Source organism: Mesoplodon mirus (genome assembly GCF_964341445.2).
Source record: "Mesoplodon mirus genome assembly, chromosome: 10".
Taxonomy (NCBI): Eukaryota; Metazoa; Chordata; class Mammalia; order Artiodactyla; family Ziphiidae; genus Mesoplodon; species Mesoplodon mirus.
Genome location: NC_138986.1, coordinates 103,706,110 through 103,712,936, shown reverse-complemented (window position 1 = coordinate 103,712,936; position 6,827 = coordinate 103,706,110).

Here is a 6,827-nt window from a genome sequence, read left to right as displayed (position 1 = left end):
TGTGAATCTTATACAGTACAAATTTAGTTATCTTTTGTGACAGTATAGACTTACTGAAAATGGATTGTTCATCTTGCAATACAGAAAGCATACTGTTGACCCTTTTTTCAAGAATGTCAAGGCAGAGGTTTAAGTGTCAGAAAGAGTTACTAATGACAGTGACAGAGGACAAACATTTCTTAGTAAATGAACTGATCGTTGGTTTCTTATTCACCACATTTCCGTCTAGGTTTTGATGTGATTGTCTCCCAAGGGTTTTAGCATTACTTTCATCAAGACTTCTTAAGTAGAGAAAAGAGGCTGTTTGAAGTAGATTACTTTTGTCAAGTTCTCTATCTCCTTACTCCTCTCTGGCCTGAGATAAAAAGAAAAAAATTATTTGTTGAAATCTGGTAATTTCATCAAACATATTTATTCAACGACTGACTTGCACACTTTTTCCTAGCGGTGGATTGAAAAATTGATTTTCAAAGTGAAGTTGCTGAGTACATATCAAAACATAGAACGTGCGTCCCTTTGATATAGAAATCACAGAATAGGACCTTATAATTAGGAAATTCAAATAGAAAAGGTGAGTAGCATGTCAATGTTACTAAATTTTGTAAAAGTGAAATATTCAATAGGAATGTCTTTATATTTTAAGATAGTTATGTAATAACAGGTCTGTTAAAATGATGGCTTAAACTTAATGACAGAAGCATGTAACAGTTTAATGTATTTTAGGTAGGTACATCACATACCTTAATCAAACATGTATGTGTGTGTGTTAATGCATCCTATCATCTGTAAAGGGATATTCACCCTTCGGTAAACAGTGGCAAGATTTTCAGGGATTTTTTCCACATGTAACTTCCATATTTTAAATTTTTCATTGAGCATCAATTTTCCAGTAAAATACTGTTACTTTTATAGTAACATAGGTAGTAAAATAATGTAAAATATAATATTAAAAATTACTAAGAACATATTAATCCCTCACAGTAAGAAATCCTATCATCATGAGGTATACATATATATGGCCAAAATTAAGGAATAGACCTCTAGAAATCAGTTATAAAAAGAAAAAAATGTATATGGTTATTCAAAGATACAGAATAGTAGTCAGTGTAACGGTCTATTTATAATTAATGCATTTGAAGTTTAGGATAAATCCATGCAGCCCAGAATATTCTGTTTTAATTCCAACAGTAGAAATTTACACATCCTAGTTCTCCTCATCAGGCTTCCTTACTGGGTGAATGGATGGATAGCTCGGGGTACCGGCTTGTCCTTTCAAGTGCTTGGTCTGACTGGAGAAGTAGCTGGGTCGCTCCAGACACTATGACACAGAGAACCATTAGCTGTGGGGAAAAAGGAACTTACCCCCCAAAAAAACTTTTTAAAATTGTTTACAAAGTAACAGTGATTGGGCAAATCCTGAAGATAGAGAGTGGAAATAGGTAAGTTTTAGAGGTAAAATTTATCAACGATTCCCTAAGGAAAAATGTGCATAGGGAAGAAACCTAGAATGATGGGAACAAGTTGCTAAGGAGGAGGTTTGCATACCATTTCCTACTTCTTAGTCATTTCACTGATGTTTAACACTTACTTGGTTAAAGGGCTTTACTCAGCAAAAGATGTATTTAATGTGAGAGGCAGGTTTCCAAGATTGGTTTCCTAGACCACACCTTCACATGTGTATGTAAAGTCCATGCTACCTCAAATTGCATTGCATTAGATGTCAGAAATCCTAGGGCTTTCTTGTTTGGTTTGGTTTGGTAGCTATCAAACCACCAACTCTCAAGGTAATTTGTAGTTTAGTGAGTTAAGTCAAGGGCTGGAAAACTACCTCCTGTGAGCCCAACCTGGCTCATTGCCTTTAAAGCTTTATTGGAACATAAAAGCTCTTTATTGGCCCATCCATTTATTTACCATCTTTGAGTGTTTCCCATTGTGCTGACAGTGTTCAGTGGTTGTGACGAGCACTGATGGCCCACAAAACCTAAACTATTTACTTTCTGGCCCTTGAGAGAAAAAGTCTGTTGATCCCCTGTGGTAAGCCCAAAAGGTTTGTCTCTGTAAGTGAAAGACCACAAGTAGAGCAGAACTTAGACTTGGTTCAGTGAGGATTCCAGAGAGGTTTCCTTTTTGATTCTCATATCTGCCCTTCTGGTTGACCTTGTTCTTTAGTTTGGTTCAAAGACAGTGGTAGCAACTAGGGACTACCTGTTTCTTTCTTCACATTCAATGAAAGAGCTGCTCTTCCATTCTTAGTGTTGAGTAGTTCACAACTCACTCCCAGTGCATGGCTTCCTCTAACCTTGACTCCCACCTATGCTAAAGACTAAATCTTTAGCTTTGTATCCAGTTCCATTGGCCTTTGTAGGGCCTTCAGTTTCAACTCCCAGTTGATAGCTTGAGCTCGAAATCTGTTTTTACCGTTGGGGATTTTCTGTCTTAGCTTTGAGCTTGGCTACATAGCAACACTTTGGGGGACTTGTTATAATCAGCATTTCTATCTTTCTTTCCTTCCTTTTTATTTATTTATTTTTTTAAGGGGATCCAAAGTCAAATTCAGTCAGTGGCTGAATGACAACACATTGATTCACAACCTTGTAGATTCTCTTATGTCCTAGGGCATCAGTGGGAAGGAGTAGAATCCTGGAAATTTGAGGTGGAAATACATGGGCAGATTCCAACAAAGCTGAGGCCTGTGACCTCTGACCTGTGACCTCTTAGTTGAGCCTGCTGTGCTATTAGAAGGAAGTCTGCCTCTACTCTGAGATAGTTTCCTTGCAGGGGTCTGTGGATCCTCAAGACTTGCCTCCACTACCTCTCGTTTTTCCAGACCTAGTAATCAGACTAGAGTCCTTGAAATGGGGACGGGAGCAGGGAAGGGGTGGGTACCCACCGGGTATAAAGGATGACCATGAGGAGACACTCTCTGCTAAAATAAGGAATTGTATAATTTATATCAATAGAAACCTGAGAAATAATGTGTGTGGATTTTGTAGGTATTGAAGCAGGTGGGAGTAATGTAATATTGGGTTAGGCTGGATTTGTTGATACGAGTGCATTCAACACCCATTCCAGACTCAGCGTGTTAGCTTGGCTACCTGGGAATGCCTTCAACAGTTTGCTCAAATGACTGACACCTGTACCCAAAGTTAGCGTATGCTAAAGTCAAAATGCCAGGACTTTCTAAGTATGTTGTAGCAAAATTTCTTGACGTTGGCATGACTGACATTTTGAACTGGATAGCTCTTTGTTGTTGGGAGCTGTCCTGTGCAATGTAAGATGGGCCAGTGGCACATACTCTTCCCTGCCACCCTAGTTGTAACAATAAAAAGTGCCTTGAGGGCTTCCCTGGTGGTGCAGTGATGGAGAGTCCGCCTGCCGATGCAGGGGACACGGGTTTGTGCCCCGGTCCGGGAAGATCCCACATGCCGCGGGGCAGCTGGGCCCGTGAGCCATGGCCGCTGAGCCTGTGCGTCCGGAGCCTGTGCTTCGCAACGGGAGAGACCACAACAGTGAGAGGCCCACATACCAAAAAAAAAAAAAAAAGTGCCTTGATACATCCGTGTGCACCAGCCACGTGGGGCTCATTCATAACACAGCTCCTTAAAGAAAAAAGTCTCAAGGGGCATCCCCGGTGGCGCAGTGGTTGAGAGTCCGCCTGCCGATGCAGGGGACATGGGTCCGTGCCAGGGCCCGGGAAGATCCCACATGCCGTGGAGCAGCTAGGCCCGTGAGCCACGGCCACTGAGCCTGTGCGTCCGGAGCTTGTGCTCCACAACAGGAGAGGCCACAACAGTGAGAGGCCTGCATACCACAAAAAAAATAAAGAGTCTCAAGACAGTGCCACATATTTCCTGGGAGGGGGGACCAAAAGTGTCCCCAGCTGAGAACCACCATTGTAGAAGGTTTACAAAGGCATAGGAATGCCAGACCACTGGAGTGGGTTTATCACATAAGATCTGCTCACCCAAACCCCCTATGTGCCCTGGGAGGGCTCAGAGGACACTTCCTTTGCCAGAGGTTTAAGAAACGTATTGGTGAGAGGAGCGTTAGCAGTCTTGGAATGCTCTGTAGCTGCTCTTCTCTGCAGGCCAGGAATGAGAGGGAAATTATGTCATCATAATGGGCTCCCTAAATTCAGTGAGGCTAATGGGATCGTGGGGCATCATGGGTCAAGTGGAAACACTTCATTGGCAGAGATAAAGTGAGCGTGTTTTTCACAATGAACAGCAAAATGAAAGGGCTCATTAGAATGCTTTGATACACAGAGATTTTTTATATTTGCTCATGTGCTATCTCTAGGGCTGAAATAAATGGGAAGTCTACTAATACCCTACTTGATTTGAATCAGGAGAAAAGCTCTAGGTCTGATGAACATGTCTGACCAGAATCAACATGGGAGTTGTGCTCCCTCAGCCAATTCGATAACATGAGTCAGTTCCCATTTCCAGAGCATCTTGAATGAAGGGCAGGCCGTGTCCCCTTGAGGGAGGATATACCCTGGTTTACTACCAACTATCCCGAGGGTGCTTTCTTCTCCCTGGAAGGGATAAAACAACTGAGGTAGAACAGGAAGAGACAAGAAGCTCTCCAAGATCTGCTGGTCAGGGTTACCCTCCAGCGTTGCCTTAATGCTCAGAGCCACACACACCACAGTGAGCTTGGCTCCAGATCAACTACCACGCCACGAAGGTTCTGGAACATTTCCATATCTCGGGGGACCTCATTTCCACGTGACTCTCTTTCCTATTCCCCTTTGTCACAGAAGGCTAGGTCCAGTGGTCCGGGTGAGATCTCAGCTCAGGCCCAAGGCTCTCAGACCTCAAAGTTCTGGTCCTGCAAGGGCCCCTGTCCTCTCTTGAGACCACTCCTGGCTCTCTCTGCCGAGAAGGAGCTGCTGGCAGTACGTCCTCTAAGAGTTGAGGTCCATCGTGCAGACCCTGAGAAAACTCCTAGGAAAAGGCTCCACCTTCTTGTTTAAGTCAACAGAGCTCAATTCCTTTGGAAGTGCTGGGTGTGTCCCATTTGATGCAACTGCAGAGCCATTAGGTAAACCAGCACATGTGTGTGGCCCCTTCCCTTAGACTCCTCTGGGCCCTCGTGACATAGGCTCAGAAGACTGCCAGCCTCAAGCCTTACCTCTTCCAAGACCACACCGTCTCCAGGATCTTCTGTCCCATGAATCTCAGTTGCTGTGTGGAAATCAAAAGAGAGGAAAGAGCCTGCCTACGGGGTCTCTTTGGGCTGGGGCCTTCTTGCTTCTCTTCCTCCTCCTCCTCGTCCTCCTCGTCCTCCTTGTCCTCCTCCTCGGGGTGATTTCGGATTCCACATTGCCCATCCAGTGGGCCATGTTGAGATGAAAGATACGGCAGCTGAAGCCCTCCAGGACGCCGCCCTTCACGTGCTGCTGGAGGACCTCCAAGGTGGGGAAGACCCGGCAGCAGGCCATGCACCTGAAGCCGGTCTCCATGGTCACCATCCAGTCCGGTGTCTTGGCCCTGGGTGTCTCCTCGACGGCAGGTGACCCTGATGGGCTGCCTGGCTCTGCCGTTTCCTCATACTCTTTCTCCTCCCCAGTGGGCTCACTGTCAGACAGGAGGTTTTCGGTGGACACATCAGAGGGGTAAGTGCCTACTGTGCACGCATCCTCAGGAAGGGTCACTTCTTCTATCGTCAGCTGCTTTTCAGGCAACTCCAAGGGTTTGTTTGTCTTCCAGGAGACAGCTACACCCTTGTTCACTTGTACCTGCATGTAGTATATTTTCATGCCCCTTTCCTCTTTGTCTGTGTGCAGATCGTTCTTACAGGGTGAAGAGGGTGAGGAGGAGACACAGTGTGATGGGGGAGCGGTCTCCCCTTTTTCCTGAACCTGGGCTAGGGGTGCGGTAGGCTGGGCAGTGTCTCGATGTGATCTCCGGATTCCTGAAAAAGGAAATTAAAAACATAATAACATGCATGGGCCATGCCAGAAGCTGAGGGAGCAGGTGTGGTAGACGAGAGAGGGACACTTGCATGACGTAGCTATGTCGTGAGCTTGGTGTCTGTTGGCCGTAGGAGGCAGTGGTGTATCTGGTGTCATCTGTGGGCTTTTTTCTGCGTGTTGGGGGATACTGGAGCGGTGGCTGTATACACGGGTGTGGAGTACAGTGGTGAGGACTGTGGTATGTGAGGGATGTGGATGGATGCGTGTATGATGAGGAGTGTGAGTTTGGGAATATCGGTGGTGCATTCCTTGTGGAATGGGGCGGTGGTGCAGGAGGAGAGTACTGTGGATCACGTGCTTGGGGTTCATGTGTGCACTGAGAAGGGCTGTGCCTGGAGGGCGCATGTGTGTGTGAGCTGTGTGGACCTGAGCTGGATGGTGCTGCTCTCAGCCTGGAGGTCTATGATGCAGAACTCTGTCCTTCTCTGGAAGCAAAGGCAAAGAGAAACCCTACATTTTCCTCTGAAGATGCTTAATCTGGTCCCTCTTCCCTCCACCTCAAGTCCAGACCTTTCCGGCCCCTGCTCCTTGACTTCCCCACCATGGTAGTACCAGGATTGACACCCGCCCCCCACCCCTGACTCAGCTGGGATCCACGCCCTCGTAACAGCTCAGCCATCCTGCCCAGGCTCCTCCACAGAGCCCTCATCACCTCTGATGACCCTGGGTTTCCTCTCAGCCTCCCTGGGATCTGTGTGCCTCCTGCCTCACAGCCAAGCACCCCCTCACCTGAGGAGCCCCGCGCCCTTACCGGCGTAGATGAGCTTGTGCGGAGAAGAAGCACAGGAGAAGTGTTTAGGGGCAGAGGAGACCTCCCCTGCCCCTGGGCTGCAGCCTTGGGCCACCA